The sequence below is a fragment of the Mchenga conophoros genome, linkage group LG5 (genome assembly GCF_057382185.1).
Source record: "Mchenga conophoros isolate Kocher_MC1m ecotype Shallow Benthic linkage group LG5, M_conophoros_male_GT1.1, whole genome shotgun sequence".
Taxonomy (NCBI): Eukaryota; Metazoa; Chordata; class Actinopteri; order Cichliformes; family Cichlidae; genus Mchenga; species Mchenga conophoros.
Genome location: NC_140530.1, coordinates 35,098,894 through 35,119,771, shown reverse-complemented (window position 1 = coordinate 35,119,771; position 20,878 = coordinate 35,098,894). Strand labels below are relative to the sequence as shown.

General features: G+C 36.8%; 1 protein-coding gene and 1 long non-coding RNA gene across 3 annotated transcripts in view; one reads left to right on the top strand and one right to left on the bottom strand.

Moving 5' to 3' along the window:
* Positions 1-10,610: 10,610 nt before the first annotated feature.
* LOC146574982 (uncharacterized) lies at positions 10,611-19,047 on the bottom strand. Of its 2 annotated transcripts, none has more exons than XR_014892514.1 (3): positions 18,947-19,047; positions 17,694-17,802; positions 10,611-15,018 (listed from the first exon to the last, which is right to left on the bottom strand). It is a non-coding gene; the product is annotated as an uncharacterized LOC146574982 (long non-coding RNA). The 2 variants fall into 2 exon arrangements; XR_014892515.1 differs by having other exon boundaries at positions 17,694-18,191; positions 18,947-19,029.
* tox2 (TOX high mobility group box family member 2) overlaps positions 18,071-20,878 on the top strand; it is a 102,654-nt gene continuing 99,846 nt past the window's right edge. Inside the window, exon 1 of the mRNA XM_085275101.1 lies at positions 18,071-18,198. The gene's annotated coding sequence lies outside the window, so the exon portion shown is untranslated. The remainder of the gene's footprint in view (positions 18,199-20,878) is intronic.

Genomic DNA, 20,878 nt, shown 5'->3' with positions numbered 1-20,878 from the left:
CAAAACTCACCTCAGCTCACTCTGGCCAGTATTTAACTGTTAGAGAAAAGTGTTGTATTTTGTATATATTCATTAAAAAAAAAAATTTGTTCTTTTTAAACGTACTCAAAGAAGTCTATAGTGCAGTAAAAATCAGATAAGGGTAGCATGACATATGTGTACTTTGATTACACAAACATTATGTAGGAGCAGGTGGTATTGATTTGTAAATAACTGGATACAAATATTTTCAGCTTTTGAAAAAAAAATTTTTTTATCTTGTCTTGTCTGGCAGCGTTAGCAAACAGAATTATGATCTGTAAAAGAAATTTTAAAATATTTAATGAGCAAGCGTTTCATTATGACTTGTCTATGGTAAATTGGGAAAACTTGAGTCTGATACCAGACATCCATCTGGCTTGGGCTTATTTTAAAGAAATTTTTATGAAGATTTTAAATAAGCATGCACCTGCCAAAAAATTTAGGGTCAAGGGACGGGAGAACCCTTGGTTTTCATCGGAATTATCAGAGTCCATCCATCAGCGTAACGTGGCATGGGCAAAAGCTAGGAAAAACGATTCCCTGACTGACTGGTTAGACTTCAGGAAATTAAGAAACAAATGCACGACACTTATCAAGAAGGCTAAGTCAGAATATTATTTATCTGTTACTACAGAAAACCTCAATAACCCTCAGAAATTTTGGAAAGTAATTAAGTCCTTATCTATAAATAAAATATCACAGGCTCTTCCAAAATTCATTTTAAAAGATTCTGTCCCAGTTTATGACAGAACTGAGGTCTTAAACAGCTTTAACAAGCACTTTGTAGCTACTGGTTTTTTATTTAACTCTGTTGGAGCAGCCCCCATGATTCCCTGCACAGAACCCCAAACATATATTGGGGAGCTTTTTGATTTTTCTCCTTTTTCTGTCCAGGAAGTGCATAAAGCTCTTAAAGCCTTAGATCACAGGAAACCCCCAGGGCCAGACTTAATAGAGCCCTATTTTCTGAAAATAGCAGCTGATTACATTGCACAACCTCTTACGATCCTTTTTAATCTTTCAATCCAAAATAAAGAAATTCCACTTGTTTGGAAGTCTGCTTTTGTTACGCCAATATTAAAAGGAGGCGACCCGGCCATTTTGACTAATTACAGGCCAATATCAAACTTGTGTGTTTTGGCAAAAGTCCTTGAGTCTCTCGTCAGTGAGCAATTAAAAGAGTTCTTGTACTCTAATGAAGTTCTTTCAAAACTACAATCTGGGTTCAGAAAACAGCATAGTGCTGTCACGGCTGCCACAAAAGTGATCAATGACATACTTGTTGCTCTTGATAAAAAACAGCACTGTGCTTCTCTCTTTATTGACCTGTCAAAAGCTTTCGACACTGTGGATCACGCCATTTTAAAGCATAGGCTTCTTTCTTTGGGGCTGTCTAGACATGTTGTCTCCTGGTTTACTAATTATTTGAGTGACAGGACTCAATGCATTAAATGTGAAAATCTGTGCTCAGAACTTTTGAATATTCACACTGGGGTGCCACAGGGTTCAATTTTAGGACCTCTGCTGTTCATCATGTATATAAATGATTTGGGACAAAATGTGTCCAATGCTAGTATGCATTTTTATGCTGATGACACAGTTATTTATTCCTTTGGCTCAAACTTTGAAAAGGCAATAGAATCGTTGCAGAAAGCTTTTGACGTGGTTCAGCACACACTTCTGGAGCTGAAATTGGTTCTCAATGCTGAAAAGACAAAGCTAATGTTGTTCTCAAACATGAAGAGATTTCCTCAAACTGTCCCCTTGGTGTCCACTCTTGAGGGAAACCTCATAGAAGTGGTGCATACGTATAAATATCTTGGCTTTTTAATTGATGATTCTCTGACCTTTAAACCTCACATAGACAATCTTGTGAAAAAACTCAAACTAAAATTGGGATTTTTCTTTCGAAACAAATTTTGCTTTTCTTTTGAGACAAAAAAGCGTCTTGTAAATGCTACATTTTTATCTGTTTTAGATTATGGTGATCTGCTGTACATGAATGCTTCCGCCCAGTGTCTTCATAAGATTGACTCAGTTTATCATGCCTCCTTACGGTTTATTACAAACTGTAGGGCCTTGACCCATTGTTGTGATCTGTACGCTCGAGTGGGATGGCCTTCGTTGTCCTCCAGGAGGTTTGCTCACTGGTGCATCTTTATTTATAAGGCCCTGCTTGGACAAATGCCCACCTACATTTGCGATCTGCTCACACGGAGAAGTACTGTTTCTTACAGCCTGCGTTCAAGCGATCTTTTATTGCTCAATGTTCCATTTGCCAGAACTGAACTGGGAAAGAGGGCTTTTACTTATGCTGCCCCTTTCACATGGAACATGATGCAAAAAGACTGGAAGATAGCAGATCTTATTTCATTAAATGCTTTTAAGTCCAGATTGAGAGAGCCAGAGAAAAATGTTTTTAAAATGTAATTGTTATTTATAATATGTATGTAACTTTGTAATTTTAACGTGTTGTCGCCTCTTGGCCAGGACTCCCTTGCAAAAGAGGTTTTTAATCTCAATGGGACTTTTCCTGGTTAAATAAAGGTTAATAATAATAATAAAAATGCACTCGCAATTCTCATAATCGTAATTCTGATTGCAAAAGCTACTACAGTATATTTTTAACTAACTATGCACAGAAAGCAATGTGATTAGTAATGCAATATTTAGAATCTCCAAATATCATTACCTATGTGGTCAATACAGTCAATAGCAGTAAGAAACATAGTTTTATCACTTTCAGATCAATCAATTAATCTTGAAGGGAAGGTCAGAGGTCAAATGTTAATACAGCTTATGAGTTCTGTATGTGGGCAATGCACACCACACTTCCAAAAAAATCATAGTTATAAGGCTTTATAGTTACAGAGAGAATGACACACACACAAACTAAGCCAGCTTCCTTACCGGAGGTAAAACTATGGTTAAACAAAAAGGATACATTACATAACTACTAGAGCTTTAGCTAACAAACATTTACATAAGTATTTGTTTATTTTACTCAGATTGTAAAAGCAATGGGCTATGAGCAATGGGTAATGATGATTTCTTTTGCTAACTAATAATGAGGCCATTAAATATTATTTTATGGAAATATGCTTAGCAGTTATTTTGTTAATAAAACTCCTGTAGACCTTAATAAACCACTTTCTTGGTAGATACGGTGCTTAAGCTGTTATGAATATTTGCTGACGATAATTATCTTGGCCATTAAATGTAGCAAAACTGCAGGCAATCATTTCCCAGTTAATTTCCCTGCCCATACTGTCTGTTCCTATTCGTGGTCAGCAAGTGGGGCTATTACACCACCAACCCATTGACTTTTGTTTCCATCATTGTACTGCAGGTGGAGACAATGTTCCGTTTTGCTGGGCTCCTTTCAGTCTCTGGTTTCACTACAATGTTTTAGAAATTCATGTCGTCCTGCATGAAGGTGTTCTCTTTCAACTCTTTCACCTAATAGATTCTGTAAATTAGTTTCCAACCATTTTTGCGCTCCTTATTTCTGGTGAAGAGTTGGATTCAAATGCTGACAGTCACTGTCAGTTAGTATCCTATTCATTTACATAACCAAAATGCATACGGACAAAAATGCATAACTCAAAGAGATTATTGACACAAGAAAGAAATATATTTTTGGATACATACTTTCAGCACCACTTCCCACCTTGTGTGATTGATTCACATCTCCTAATCGGGCGGGAATAAATGCGATTTGTTGGAGTTCATTCTAGTTGGAGGTTACAGGTACTGAATGGCAGAGAACCAGATTTGGTCCTACTCACACATGCCCTTGGGTGTTTTTCTGCCTGATGCTGATGGACAAGAACACGCAGGGTTAAAGGCCTGTCATATAAATCAGGTACAATCACTTTAGAGGTGAAAACATGCATGATGCTGCTGACAGGGAGAAATAGAGGGGGAAATGAAAAAGAGACTAAGAGGAAGGAAAGAGGAGCAAGACAGGCTTGCAGAAGTTATCTGGAGTGTATAGTATGACCTACATGTCTGAATGTATTTTCAGATGAAATGATATTTCCAAATGACCTCGTCTCAGTGAGTCATTCGCTGATTAGACATGCATGTAGCCTCCAAGACAGCATAAAACAGTGCAGTTACACTGATGCACTTTTAATAGATATCAAAAGGAGAATATGTATAATGTCATGTCTTACATGTAGTTGCGTTATCAGAACAAGGATCATTTCAGAATTGTCACAAAAATGCACAAAGTAATTAATTTGAAATGCTCAAATAAAATATTGATTTTAGGGAAAAACAACTTGTATAGTAAACTCGAAATATAAAACACAAACACTGACTCAAAAATTGCAATCCAGTTTTTGTGTCCTTACTACCTTGGTACTGAGGTAGCATAACCTGTGCACAGTTCAGTGTCCAGCCACGCAGAAGCAATATCTCTCATCATTCTGCAGTCACCTGTATACTTAAGGTTCATTTACAATTTCACATCTGGTATCCATCCAGCCATTCTGGACTTCGTGTTCTGTTTATGTACTTTCTTTCTTTTCTCTGCCCAAAGCTTTTAAGAGTCTTCTAATCATACATAATTAATTGAGGTTTTCACTTAAATGCACTGCATTTCTCACTCTCATTATTAGTTAAGAGGCTGCTCTTTAGGACTTAAAAATACCTGGCATTCTCTCGATCAGATTGTTCATGAAGCTTGCTGTTAAAACAAATGAAGACATATCAGGTATATGAGTGATAGAGTGAGTAAAAAAAAAAAGCCTTTGCATACTGTCATGCGCTGTAAATGTACAAGCTCTTTGACTGATCGTCTGTCAAGTCTGCATTTGGTGGTCCCTCCTGATGGAAACTTCAAACTTTGTGAAACTGGTTCTTGTCTCCCACTCTGCTTTCTCTCTGTGAGTTTACATTACTTGTCTCCATTAAGGGACTCTCCCTCCCTCACTCATTTCTCTCAAAACACTTCATTTTCTGAAAATGTCTGTTCTTTTTTTTGCATCAGGAGACCATGCAGTTTGACCACATCTGAAGGCAATGGTGCCGCAGAAAAATGACTTCCTCCATGACAGGCTTGGAGGCCACTGAGCTGCATTTCACAATGTTACTTTGTAAATATATGAGGGCAAGTGAATACCTACCAATCAAGCTGCAGCAGGGAAGATGCATGCCATGTACTGTAGGGCTTTTGAGTAGCCTGATGTGGCCTCTTTTTAGTAGAATGATCCTTTTTAATCCTTTTTTATGTTTAGTATATGTTACGGCTCGCTCTTTTTAATACAAAGGAATCCAATTAATCTGTGTTGTGAAGTTTTAATTGTTTGCTTCAAAGTCAAATAAAGCCTACAAAACATAAAGCGCAAACTGCATGGAAATGAAAACATAAAGCATGCAGTAACAGCATGAGTGCAGCATGTTCTCATCCAGCGTATAGCTTACAACTCTGGCCAACTGTAAGTTCAAATGGAAGAGGCAGAAATGAATAATACATAGCGACTACATTTATGCAGTCAGGGTGTTCATTTTTAGCAAAATCAAAGGCAAGGTGCACAGATAAAACTGCAGCAATTGAGAGTAAATACTGTAAAATATCTGAAGAAACATGTGCTACATTATGAAAAACAAACAAGCAAGCAAAGTAATAGCACGGTTTTGCACCAAAGATTAAAGCTGCACAAACAGAGCCTTATTCATATTAACAAGGTTGCTTGTGTTTGTATCGTGAAAATACATGTCTGATACTGTATCATCGTAAGTTGCTAGAAAAGTGTTGACATTCTTTCTTTTGTTTCCAGTATTTTCTGTCAAAAGGAGATTTGTCAGTGTTGAGAAAGTAGATATGGGCCAGTAATGAAAGCTGCAGTCCATGATTACAATACAAACAAAGCAAAGCAGAAATACACAAATCAAAAGCAAAACATAATACATACATTTTTACCCATATTGAATTATGCTGTGTTATTGGTCACTGTGTTAATGTAAAACATTCTGATAGCAAAATTTAAAAAGAGACCTTTGTGATGAGTCTGTAGACGTTACACACAACTGTAATGTTGATGGAAAAAGAAACAGGTGAGACTTTTATGAGTCATTTTGAAACCATTTTGATAACACCATACAAATCCAGCAAGATTGCTTACCAGATTTAAATATGAATCATATCACAATAGTGGTTACACTTTGCTGAACTTAGTAATGTTTCTGTAAGCTACATACGGGTAAAAGAAATAAGCAACCATAAAAATCAGAAAAATATAGACCAATGGTGGTTAGTGTGTAGTACTCCATGCTAAATGCTAAGACGTGCAGTGCAATGTGCATTGCTAGCATGCTTGGGTGGTAGTCAGCCATGTTAGTACAGAAACGCAGCCCAGTTATGCTAGTAACGTATTGCATGTCTTTTAACCAAAACAATGGAGAATTTACATTTTTGCTGCAATAATTGCCAAATGTTAATAATTAAGGAATCGTCATATTTTGATTGCAATTTGACTTTAAGGGATACACATGAAATTTCATGGTAATCAGTCCAACGGTCTTGTTACTCTGTAATGATACTCAAAACCACAAATGTCATTGTGGCATAAGACGAAAAGTCAGAGCAAAAGGCATTAAAAGTCATCGCCTGCAAGACCAAGCATGCGTATAAATGTCAAAGCAAACCACTGAATAGTTGTGAAGATATTTTAGTCAAGACCACCAGCCGTGTGATACAATAATAATGCCATGCAAAGAGGGATGCCATGTTAAAAGGGATATTTATTTGTGTTTATGTATGATTTAGTAGACATAAAAAAGTACCAAAGGATGATGGTTATATTAGGTCTCTGACTAATAAACCTTCATTACAAATCACCATTTCACTGAAAACACAACCTGGTGAGGTTTGACTGAAAGCATGTGAAAGAACAAGACAGCACTTGGGTCTCTGTGGTTTAAGTCCTCCACCATAGCCAACAGGCCTTGATTGCAGCTACATCCTTTGAGAATCATGCAACCTTTATGGGATGGTTTCAAAGATGACTCACAAACAAGCTAATTTTAGAGAGCTTTGTGCTTTAGATTGACCTTGCAGTATATAATTATAAAACATGAAACAAAGTGACACAGATAGAGAAAGAGGCACTCTCAGCTGGTGCACACAATACTTGCATGTTCAGTCTCCGTGGTAAAAGAAAGGAAGAGAAAATCAGCCCTTGAATATAGAAATGTGGTTTTAATATTCAGATTTGCTTGATGTGATTTAAAAACAGCCACAGTTCTTTAGTTTTCAGGGGTTCTACACCATTTTTTGTACAAAGCTTATGCAAAATATGGAATTCTTTGATTTTGGTAGATGTGTGTGGGCAGTAGTGACAGTAAATTTAAGAGAGATGTGTACTGCCCGGTTGCACGTGGCAAGCAGAAGGGAACTGAAATGAAACAGCAATATGGAAACTGAAGTGAACACTTTGAATAATTCAAATTTACTAATGTCATTAACTAACAACCTCTGTTTAACAAGCATGACTGGTTGCTCTGGTTCTGTATATATATTTCTGAACTTTATCTTGTCTTTGTTGGGATTTTTGATCCGTTTGCCAAATTTATTAGCAGTACATCATCCCAGATCACAAGACAGCACTTTACCAAATCTGAAGACTAAACTCAGGTGCAGGACATGGAATAAAATGTGCGCTTGAACTGAGTCAAATAATTCAAATAAAGATTTAAAAGAGATGTTTTAAAGTGATGGTATTATTTTTGTTGTATTGACTCTGCTCTGTAAAATAACATTTTAAGGCTAACAGTCCAAAATGTGAAATGAACTTTGGATTCAAACTATCATTACATTGTTGTATTATACCGGGCTGACCTTTATTAAAGTGCCAATTAATGTGACATTGTCTGTGGGCTGCAATAACTCCTCTGTTCTAGAAACAAAGAAGAAGGAAGACAGGAATTATTGGATTGCTAATAATATTTTCAAATTATATCTAGAGCTATATGAGCTTAAGTTAAGTCGCTATAGTTACATTAAAACCCAATCTTCTCTGACACTCCATTTCCAGCCCAGCGGACATGAGAAAAAAAGCATTACAATACTGGCGGAAAACAAAATACCAAATTGAACCACAGCTAGTTCCACTACTGTGTGCCTGACCTTTAGAGCAAAATGAGACAAGTTAGTGTCACGGGAAAAAAGACTGCTGATTAACACGGCTATTCCCCTGTTCCTGACGTCACTACAAATCAGCATTACCTGGCCACTGGTATTTGTGGTCGAAGCGTAAATCGGGCGTCAGGAACAACCAGATTCAGAAAGACAGCAGGAGGGAGAGTGGTTGCCTTTCATATTTGTGGGAGTCTTTTTTACTTGAAATTAAAATCTGGGGCACAGTAAAGATCACGCTCTTTAAGTTCAGTGATAAAATCTTTGTGAAGTGTGTGTGAACTTATTGTGTTTTGTTTTTTCTTCTCCTGCTTGCTGGCAATTGACATGTGCAGACCACAATGAAAAGCGTTCCTTCTTAAGATGTTGGCCATAAAGTAACAACACATTTTTGTGTTTGTTTTTTTAACTAAGATGTCTCTTATTAGCCAGTAGTGCAAGTATATGAATGAGAACTGTCAGTGTATTGCCAGTTAGTTTTAATTTTATGTCTGGACAAACCCCTAGAAAGACCTGATCATAATGAACATTGTAATTGTCCTAGAATGGTCTCTAGAACCTCCAATATAATGTGATCTCTGGTCACGACTGCTGACAATACTGATCAGATAAATTGAGCTTCATAAAGTTGATAGAGAACATATTCCTGTTCAAAAAAAAAATCCATAGATTCTGCATTTGAAGTTTGAAGTGCACACTTTGTGGTTCACAGAAGCTGTGCATTTCTGAATTCTTTGCCATCTGTGTAAATGTGATACCTCTCCTTAGTACAATGAACTGGAAATGGAAGCTGTGTTTCATATAATCCCCAAATCCATCCAACTCTCACATCCTATCATGCAAATTTGGTGCAGTTTGAAGAGAATCCGGTCTCCCAACCATATGCCTGAGCTGCGTAAAAGATACAACAATTTATTATGCATGCATTGCACCAGGCTTATGGTAATAAGGTATTAAATTAGTGCTGGACATTATTGCTCTTCTACATCACTTGTGCTCAAAAGACTTTCATATAAGTCATAAAATACAGAGAAAGGAGGAGATTGAAAATCAGATTTCTGTACAATCAATACTTGGTTTGAATATGATTTGATCATCTAGATAAAATTTGCTGAAGGCTCCCAATTAGATAGTTGTCCACATATGCCAGTGTTTATTTTTTTTACGCAGTGATTTAGAAAAAACAAACCCAAAAATTTGCAGAAATGAGTCAGGAATGTAAGAAGTACTATATACTTTTTTCCATTCAGAGAATAAACTGTACGTGCACTAAACATATTTCATGCTTCTATAACATTAACTGAAGAAAGGCAAGACCAAATGACAGATAGTTGACCTGTTCAGGGTGTTCCCCTGCCCAAAGTCAGCTGGGATGGGCTCCAGCTTGCATTAGCTGCAACAACCTCATACAGTACTACAACGGAAATAAATAACGGAAACACATAAGGCCGCTCCCTCGCTAATGATGATTGAACAGAATATTAACTTCATTATGTTAAGCATCAGTAAAAACGAACAGATGCATATTAAAACACACAACAATCTTTGCCTTGAATAGTAATTAATGCCTGGATGTGTACTGATATAAAAAGTACAGTATAACGTAATAAAATATGAACAGAAAACCACCTTCATGACAGCTTCATGATGTCTGAAGAATGCTCACCCTCTTACTCTGAAACTGTGCTGATATGCTAATAATTGTGTTTTTCACTTTATCTGAAAATTTGAGTGAACTTTAAACAGCATTATTAACTTCATCTTTGAATGAGCTTGATGGGGCAAATTGCTTCACACTTAAAATTAGGAGAAGTCAGTTCTTTCTGCGCTCTTGTGGAAGGGAAGCTTCAAGGTATAGATTTACTGTAACTTGCAAAACCTTTGCAGATGCAATATGTTTAAACATATAGCATTGCACACACAGGTTTTCCGTTACATACTGTAAATCTGCAAGCCAAATATCATCAAAACCTGTCAGTGTGGGAAAATATTTCCTCTGCCATATAGTAGAAAAGTGGCAAAAAAAAAACCTGTTGATATATTTGGGTTTAAGCCACCAAACATCCACAATACTGAAACTGTTATACCGTGTTTACTGAAGTGTGATTTTTCTAAGTTTCACAATTCGCCTCTAACTCTCAGTTTTTCATTGGGCTTGCTTATTGGGGTGTTTCCCCTGGAACAAAGCAACAAGCTCGTAACTCTTAAATCAGAGAGAGAGAAAGAATTGGGGGGGGGGGGGGGGGGGGGGGTGTTTAGAAAGAAAAACATACACGAGATTAAAAAGCATTTTTTGAGCTACATCGAAAATATAGTCGCAAACCTTGATCTGCAACAGAGTGATATGGTGCTGTGATCAGCCCTGAACAACTATTTATACATGCGTGCCTGCAGATTTTTTTACAGGCCAAGGTGTTGCTCGATGTGAAGCCACTCTGTGTTATTTTATTGCATCAGTGTGCAAAATGTGAGGAAACACCCACACGCTCCTCACTGCCCATAACGTACCTGCTTGTTTTCTCATCAGCATAAACAACTGCCCTGCAGCTGTCATTTCCCATGGTTTACATAGCATGTGAAGTACTGTCACGCAATGCTGTTATTACATATGCCATATACCATTATAAATGCTGCCACAGCTAAATCGCCATTAGTTGCTGGTGCTGCAACTGTTGGTACTGTTGTTGATTCTTTTATTGCAAATTTCTTTTCTTTTTTCTTTTCTTTTTCTAATGCATCATCTTCAGGCCATAAATCTTATACAGGATTACTGTGTATAAGTCGCTTGTATGGTCTTGACTCATCAATCAGAGTGGGAATGTTTGTGTTACAACTGCCACTTTGTATGACGGATGAAGATGGGTGTTTTCCAACAGTACAATAGCTTTGGTAAGAGACGGAGGTTGTCTGTGTGTGCATGTTTGAGCGAGCACAGCGTAAGCAGTGACATTCATTATTTCATCTGCAGCTAAGAGTGATTGAACACGCTACTTATTAACTGTCTTTTTCTCCTAATCCCATTGTGTTCTGCTAGATTAAATTTGAACACTAATAAACGTTTTTTATGACTAATTAATGTTTCGCACCTTGCCAAGAATCATCTTCTTCCTCTACTAATTCTAATTGGTCCAATTAATCATGCAAAAGGTAATTAGCATAGTTTGATGTGCAGTAAAGCCACTCCAGAGCCCATGGGGAGATTCGAAGAGCTTTTGTTTCTTGATACAAACAGAAAATTAGTCAAGGGTGGTATTCGCTTGATGCTGAAGCACAATGCAATACAACAATAATGAGTGTGTTTTATTGTGATGGTCTTCATGGGACTGACAGCCATATTCATACCAAAGGCAGATGTGTTTGAAAGTGAATGAAGACCACTGGCTGTGGCTGAGAGATCTATGCAATATGTTGAAGATTTATATTACGAAAGGACATTCTTAACACAGAGACGCATTAAAGAACACAGCTTATTTATGTATATGCAGATTTTTCAAAGGTCTCCTACTGTAGTATTCAATATAACAGACAAGTGGTGATCTAGCGTAGATATTCTTTCTAAATTCATAATGCTGTTCACTTAAAACCCTTTTCTGTGTTAGGAATTTCAGAACTGACTAACCTTTAGAAGATTTTAGAGATTTACTTTTATTATAAAGTACTGTGACAATATTATTTGCAGTAAAATGTTATGGGATGTTTTCATCTTTCTAAAAGCCTAAAAGTTTTTATAAATGAAGTGCACTTGACTGAAGTTGGGGAAAAAAAAGATCTGTGGTGCAGCAGATACTGTCATAGTGAGAGAAATTTTGGAATAATGCTACTAAAGAAACAACTTCCAAATGTGTCAACCTAACACCAAAACTCCAAACTCAAATCTGGAACCTAGTACCACTGCCAAACTGACTGACATTTTGTATACATAACAAATGTGCAAACTGGAACTGAAAGTGGTTCTTCACAGTGAAGCTTTAGAAAAAAAAAAACACTTCAAAAAAGTGTCTGGGAGAATTTTAGTGATGTGAAAAATAAAGTTTTCACAGGGTTCTATGCAATTCTTGTAAAAAAACTAAGTACACACTTACTGCTTCCACAGGAATTAAAAGAGTATGTAGCAGCCAGATGCTGCTAATTGAAAACACAGGATTAAATGATCATCAGTATAGTGTGAGCGCCTCTATAAAAGCAAATGTTTTGGCACTTTGTTGGTCAGGAGTATTCAGGAGTGTATTAGCACAGTCTTCCTGGGAGTGAACATCACATCAAATGCACCCTAAGTTCAGGCCATGCATTGCCCAAAGAAATTGCAAAACATCTAAGGCCTACATCTCAGACTCCACAGGCCTCAGTTAGCATGTTAAAGGTCAAAGTTAGGAAGTTAGAAAAAAAGACTAAATGGGTATGGATTGTTTTTAAGGATTGCCAGGAGAAAACCTCTTTGCTTAAAAATAAACATGGCAGCATTGCGGTCTGCAACACTAAATCTGAACAAACTACAACACATCTGGAACAATGTCCTTTAGACAGAAAAGACCACAGCTGAGATGTTTGGAGGTAATTCACAGTGCCCCGTTTGATAAAAAACAAATCCAGCATATCAGATAAAAAAAACACCTCACAGCAACACAGACGTGGATTGGTGTTGATTGTGGTTCATTTTGCAGCCACATTGCAGTGAGTTGACCATAAACTTCTCTGTATACCAAAGTATTCTATAGTCAGATGTCAGGCCATCTGTCCGACGGCTAAAGTTTAGCTGAAATTGTTTTGTGCAACAACAACCAGATCTACAACAGAATAAAAAAGTATCAAGGTGTTGCAATGAAACAAAGCTCAGACCCTAACCAAACTGAAATGCTGTGGGGGGACCTTTAAAAAGCTCTGTATAAATGAATGATTGCAAAATTCAATGAACCAAAGTAACACTGTGTAGCAGAATGGACTAAAATCTTCCACAAAGAAATGGGACAGGTAAAGTCATACAAAAAATTATTACTTAAAGTTATCATAGCTAAAGATGCTACAGGCTAAAGAATCATGGGGTTGGTACTTAGGTTGCAAAGAGTCCAGTATATAAATATTGGTTAATAAAGAGGGAAGAAAGGGTGCAGTATATTATCTAAAATCTGAAATTTCTTTAAACAGCAAAACTCTCCCATAAACAAAGCATACAATTAAAAGTACAACTGATAAAAATAAACATTCTACAAACAGGTATGCATTCATGTAAATACATCCAGATGTGTATTGAAACATGTTGCATATGAAAATTAAATACATATAAAGAAACTCAATAACAGTCACAAAAATAACACCATCACAGAATTGCTTATAGTGGTCTCTGAACAGGGTATAAACATAGTGACCTACATTTTGAAAGGTCAGTTCAATGAAATCAAAGTTGTCGATGGCGTATGCCTATTTGCTTTTTGCATCTAGAACAAAGACAAAGTATTCATTCAAAGTAAGCAAAATCCTCAGGAATTAAAGAATTAACAAATCAAATGTTGGAGAAAGATATCTAGTAAATAATAAATCATGATAAATAACTTGGGAACAAGTTAATAATGAGTCGCTGTTAAATCAGAACAAAACTCATCAGGTTGACCTCCTTAATGTCCATAAATCTCCTTCTGCCCAATAGAAGACGCAATCAGCACCAACCAAAATCTAATTAGTTACTACTTACTTTGTCTCCTTAGGTTAATGGGTGCTTTATTCTGATGTGAATTCAAGAATCTCATTATTTCCGTAAGTTCACCATTTCCTTTTTGGGTATACTAAAAAAAATCAGGCCACTAGTCCACGTGTCATGTGACTAGTTACTGTAGTGGTGTACATAAATCAGATCCTGAGATAAAAGGGACTGCATGATGATGTTTTGGGTTTTTCTGATATGTCAGCCGCATGGCTTCGGGTAATTCTGAGAAATCAGTTCATCCTACAGTTCATCCTACAGCAATAAAAACAAAGTGAGAAATCATAAGCTGTACTTTACCTGCTATGATTTATTCATTTAAGTGCAGATTTGGTTTATAATAAGCCCCACTTAAAAAAAAAAGAGACTGTTGCAGAAATCTAAAACCCTGTCACCTTCTTTGAAGCTTTCGATTCCCTTTTTGACATATGGCCAGTGAGACAGAAAACGTGGAGGTTTTAGCAAAGCAACCACATCTATTAAAAAGATCCACAGGAAGACCAAGACTTCTGTTGGTTCATTAACTTGAGTGGCTTTGTTGTGGTTGCATAATTATATTTTATAGGAGTATAAGAAGCATATCAACATGCTGAGACAACATTTATTTTAGAGCGATAACCTTCTTGACAACATCTGGATTCAATTTGGCATTGGTTAATGGGCGCCCTTTCAAACTTTAGTAGGACTCAGCTGATGGTTTGATGACAACTTATTTTGTCAAGTCTTTTACTTGTAATGAAGTTCTTCACCATCACTCATTACCCAGGCATCAAGCTCGTAGCAGATATTTGTGAGTTCGAATCAAAAGCTTCATTCTTTATTTTTTCTTTATTGCAGAATCTACAGTTCAGTCGCTGCATAAATCGTATCATCTTCCTTATCATCTGCGCCAAAAAAAGAAAAAAGGAGCAAAAGTGTCAGCGAAAATAGCCAGGCTTATAATATCACTCTATAAGCTGAGGCTGATTATGATAGTGAAATTGGCAGTGGAGCGTGGCATATCCCTCCGGTGGTTTTCCAACTCCAACTCATTTCACGGGCCATCTCTGGGTCCCGATCTCTGGGACTGGGTTCACTTGGCTCTGGCCTCTGTGCTACCGATGTCTTGATTGCTGTTTCATAGACTTTCACGTGTCAGTGCAGCAGTGCCGAAAGGGACCTGTGAGAAGGAAGTGATGCAACCACAAAGATATGTAAGAGCGGCTTGAAAACACTAACACTGTGGTTCGCTGACCTCAAAGGAAGGAAAGAAACAAAGAGATAGAGAGAAAGGCAGAAACACGAGAGCAACTGTTTAATAGGTGGTCAGAGGGTCTAAATGTCAAGTGGTGACAGTTTAGAGCATGAATGTCAAACTAGCATTGAATATATCTTTGCACGTACGTAGTTTCGTTTCTCATGCATCTGTCACATAACATTGTACACAATGCTCTACTTCCAGAGGATAAAGGGTTTTTTGTGTGTCTTTTTTAATGATTACAAACAAGATGAAGCTTTAATCAGATTAATGGCAGCTTAAAAATTCGAACCTAAACAGTGACAATCTAATTGCTGCTGCCAAAATGTTTGATTTTAAGTAAATTAGATGAGTGGCTAAAAAAACAGTCTTGTTTAATGGAGCTTTATCTGTAAGTCAGGGCCATTAGCAGCCCTAGTTTGAGTTGCCTTGGGCTCTGTAATTAACTCCGCTCAAGCGCAGCTAAACATTTTTGACATTTTTCCTAGTCCAAAATTAACTGTCACAGCAGAGGGAGAAAGTAACCATCTTGTCACATTGAGTTTATCTGAGGATTGTGGAACATTGTCCTCTTCTGTTTCCAACACTCTCTCTGTGCCTTTCTCCCCTCATGTCTCATTCACGTTTTCTCTCCTGCAACCTGGATCTTATGTCAGTATTGTTTCTTGATCAATGAGATGATGGAAAGTGTGACTGCACCTAATGTTTCTGAATGTTTGGGTGACACCATCCTCAGGTTACATTACACTGCTAATTATGAGGCAAAATGCATTCTTCTTACTTGAATATTTGCAAGACAGTTCTGGAGCTCATTTAGATGATGTTACATGACACAAATAAAAAAAAATTTATGGAAACGTTCTATAAACCTATAAACCGTTATATCTATAAACCACCACTAACTGGCTTTATATTGCCACGCGCACTCACACCCACACAAACACACACATGTGCGGTACAGAGGTTGTGTGGAGCAGCAGATCCACCTGATTGGTTTAGCTTAGAAACAGAGAAATGAGAGGGCTGATGCGAATGGAAAGGCCCAAAGTACCGTAAACATGTACCATGCAGTGTGTTAACTCCCAAGCCATCAAGGAACCGCCTGGTTTCCAGTAAATAATTATTTTTGTGTCGCCACAATGTGTTAGTGTTTCATCTACAGTTTATCATAAACAAGGCATTACTGTGGTGTAGTGAAGGTAATCCCACACACATAAAGTTCTGTAACATTTTGTTTATTGTAATTAACTAAGAAAAAAATAGGTAAGCACTTAATCTTATGCTTTACGCTTTAAAAAGAAGAAAACGGAAAAGATAAATATCAAAAAATATATATTTGTAGATATGAAGAACTTTGTAAATGTAAGTCTAATGTAAGCTATCAGAGAAAACATAAAATGTATTTTATTTTTAAATATGAGGCTTGCCTAAACTACCCTACCAATAAGTAAATAAATAAAATATATACTAGCCATTAATCAGTTGTCTTGTACTTTGTTCATTTAAATGCTCAAATTTAAATATTGGCTGTAAACTTTGCCACAAAAAAAGGTGTCATCAAATTTCGCGTCAAGCAGACGGTGAAATGAAAGTATCTATTCAAATAGCACGGTCGCATAAGTGGGTTTTCAGATTATTCAGGAGCTTTATGCTGATGGTCGAGCTAATCTCAGACATCACCCACACATCTTACTCATTTTTTCACATTATTTTTCACTCAGATTTCTGCTAAGTTTCACTTATTAAGAAGCCAAAGTTTTTCACCGTTCCAAAGTCTGAGATGAGTAGATGGGCGTTTAGGAAAGCCACACCGTAATGTCTGACTAGTCCAAATGAAATACCACCAAGGAAAGTCACAAGTCAATATGGTGCAAATTCCCCCTGATGAACACACATTAAACCAATCGCTACGCGTTAGCATTTCAGTCATCCTCAGACCATTACCGGAGCTGTAATTATACCACATATTCCATATATTACTTTGAATGAAAGAATGCCAATTACAGATCTTTCACTCTGTCTTTCAATGTGCTGCCTGATGCCTCCATAAAAGTCTGTGATTAAATTACTCAGGGGGAAAGCACTTACATTTTATATGACAACCCCTGACGCATCGCTCGGCTACAAATTCCCCAACCAGTAGCAAATCTTCTAAGAGGCTGTGATTGTGGACAGGTTGGTCCAGATGACTGAGAGAGACAGACAGACAAGTCCTTCCAGCTTTGCTCTTCATGCTATTATTCTCTGTCAGTTTCTATTGATGTTACACGCCATACATTTTAGAACATATGACAGGAACATTAGTAGGAGGATCACTTCATTTTTTGACCTGCCTTCACATCCTGCATTGTGTTTTTTCTTAGCTGTCAAAATGTTTAGAATGTCCGTACAGCACTACATGTATGCCAGTGAAGCAGGAGTGCTAGCTTTGAATGTACTAGGGGCTCTCCAGACAAAATCATATCTAAACAGGGTTATTCAAAATCCTTTGTCTGAAGTTGTTTTAGTTTTACAAGTGTTGATACCCACCACCAACAGCCCTTCTTTCAATTCAAATACAGTCAAAGGCTTAAAATAAATATACAGTAAATACGTACTCCCACATGTTTCACTGGGGCTGAAAATTCCCTCATCTGAGACGATGACTGCAGTAGACTGTAGATGTTTGCTGCACTGATGAACAGTGGACATGCAATGTGAGAAAACCTGGTTCAAAGCAGACAAACAGCAGTGTGAGAACTTTAAATAAGACTTATTCATTATTCAATGTAAAGGCTTTTTTTAAGGTGTGAATAGAGTAGCTTCAGATTCACTTGTAGCTATTTCACAATGAAGAAATTTAGAAATTGTTCAAGTCACGGTGGAATGTGAAATGTGAGTTCTGGGAAGAAATGGGCAAGAGACAAACACAAAGGCCCTTCTGACGAGGAAGGAAACCTTAACTTGTCAATCACAGCACTTCTCTGTCATTAGCTGTTTAATCCTCTGCTGAAAGCTGGTAGGTGCTGGATCTATACACAGCCACGAGGTTAAAGGTGAGGTGAATGACACCCCTCCCACTGGAAGATCTTTTTCCATCACTGTTGCATAGTTGGCTGAAAGGTAAGAACTATAATCATTCATTGTTTTTTCACAAAACCAGACGTCTGTGATTTTAATATCAAAGCTGTAGCTCTGAGTGAGACAGTGATGCAGATAAAAGTGAAACTGAGGGAAAATACAAAATGCCAGTTTTCAACTTTTGCAGATGGTATAAAATGGCTTTGACTGAGAGCAGATCCCTTACGCCTTACTAGCCATCCAGAAAAACAACAACAACAACAAAAAAGAGAAAAAAACATTCATTTTTAAGTGTATCTCTTTGCATTGCTGTGCCTGGCTGGAAAAGACAGAGACTGTTGAATCAATTTGCCATTATATGTGTGGGTATAAACAAATCATAATGAAATGAGCACAGTAAAGACAATACACTTGTATTGAACAAAAATACATTTGAGCTTATATAAGCCTCATCATCTCCATGACAACGACTTTGCTGGTAACAGGGAAGTGTATTATTTGTGTATAACCAGAGCAACATCTTCCAATCGAATTAAGCTGCACCTGTGCGCATTATAGATGGAAATAAAAGGCTGAAAGCATAGTTACAGTGAGCTTGTTGCTGACTAGATATGAGCATTAGACTTTAATTTGCTGTAATCAGTATATATTTTTGTCTTATAGATGAGAGAAAAGATTCATTATTGTATAGTGATACAAGCTTACCTATCTGATTAACAAACAGTGTGTTATTTAACAATACGTAATGAAAAAAATCTTTCATATTTAAAATGCAACTGACTTTACTTACTTATCCTGTGCGATCCATTTGGCACATTTAAGTTCCTTTGTTTGGATATGTCAGTGAAATCCGAGGAAGCTTTCTTCTCGGTGTGCAATTTGAAATGCCAGATGAACCAAGTAAAAAATGCTCTCACACCTCGTCATACTGTGCCACAAATGTGAGCGGGTACATACATAAACAAAACACTGGACTTGTGGAAAAAGTATCAGAGCTGAAATAGAGCATACAGAGAATCATATCACAACCATTAGTAACACTTTAGATGTGGTAAAAAGGGGCTTCTGGTTGCTCTGACTTTTAACAAGGTTTGCCAAAAGCATTTTCTAGGTGGCTAGCAGCTCGGTGGCAATTAATATTTATTCTTCAATGTGTTATTATTATATTTATTTATTTGACATACATTTAGGATGTTTCCTTATTTGACAACTAGTTTAAGTAGAATAAAGAAAAGTTTGAGAGGAAATCATACAGGATTATCTCCATAGTTACCATAAATGAGCTCCAACTTAGCACTATGTTTACTATGTTCAGATTTTGGACAAATCTATTAATCGTACTTTGTACTTCGTGTATCCAGTAATTCTTACAGATGTCCAGTTCACTACTGAGCCACAACAATGAACATGTACTGTATGTCATTCTGGGAGAATGTATTACTGATTCATGAGCCCCTTGTAAAGTTTAAAACAATACTCTGGTGTAGAAAGTGTTAAAATAGGATGTGTAGGTACAGACCTGTACTCTCAGCTAAAATATTAATGTAATTAGAGCTGAAGGCATTTTAAACATATCTGTGTTTTTTCTTTCAACAAAGACAAAATACTAAATGTTTACATACTTGCAACAAACATCTTTGTCTTATTTCAACAACAAGACTATAACAAGCACTGTGTCCTCTAATGTGTGCCTTTCTATTATGTGCCCTTTTCCTGTTTTGTATATACTCCTCTTGTCTGTTATTTATTCCAGCCGTCCTACTATTTAGATTTTTATTCCATGCACAGTTGGTGCAGAGCACCTGCAATTTTGTCGTACATGAATAATAACAATAAAATGCTATTCTATTCTAACATTGCAACAGTTATTGTTATAATTGTCATTTTCTGGAAGCAAACCAACCAGAAGTTGGTTTAAGGTCTATTGAAATAACCACATTTCTTTTGAAATAATGTCCTTACATGTCTTCTAGGCAGCCAATCACAGTGAGGAAGCATTTCTTTCGCCTCTGTGTATTTAAAGCATATGTCTGGTTTATCTTTATAATAACAGTTTAACTTTGCAGGACTTATGTTCACATTCATCAGTTAAAGTGTGCTATTCTAACCTGTGTATTCACTGGTGGCACAAGCTCGTTTGCAATGAGCTTTTAATGGAGACTTCCAATTTCAGTTTCCAAATCTGTATTTCAAGTATTTTCCTTATAATATAAACTTTTTAGTGAATGGGAAGTAAACAGATACAATTGTAATATAAATCCCTTAATTCCCAGTCCTTTGTCATTATCATCATATCAGATCATATTTTTTGTGCTCTGGTAATTGAATTATGTGGTTTTATATATAAAAACAATTGTATCTATTCATGTAAAATTTATACCTCGGTTCATCCGAAGACTTGATGACATCAGACTTTGAATCATACAGATCTCAAATCTTGCAAAAGGTATGAATATAGCATTAGTTTTTCCAAGAGCAAAAGATGTCTGTTTCATTTGAATCTTTTCAGTAAGTGAATTTGGACATTTGAACTCTCCTGCATTAAAGTACAATGTTTTCTCAACGATCACATCACCCTAACTTCTTCCCTATACAGCCTTTGTGGCCATAACTATAACTGTGGCTATCATTTCCTGTTTTGTGCTGGTCACTTCTTTGGGAACTATGAAATATAGGGAAACGCATAACATAAAAGACAACAGCTACAGTCAGAGAGTCCTAC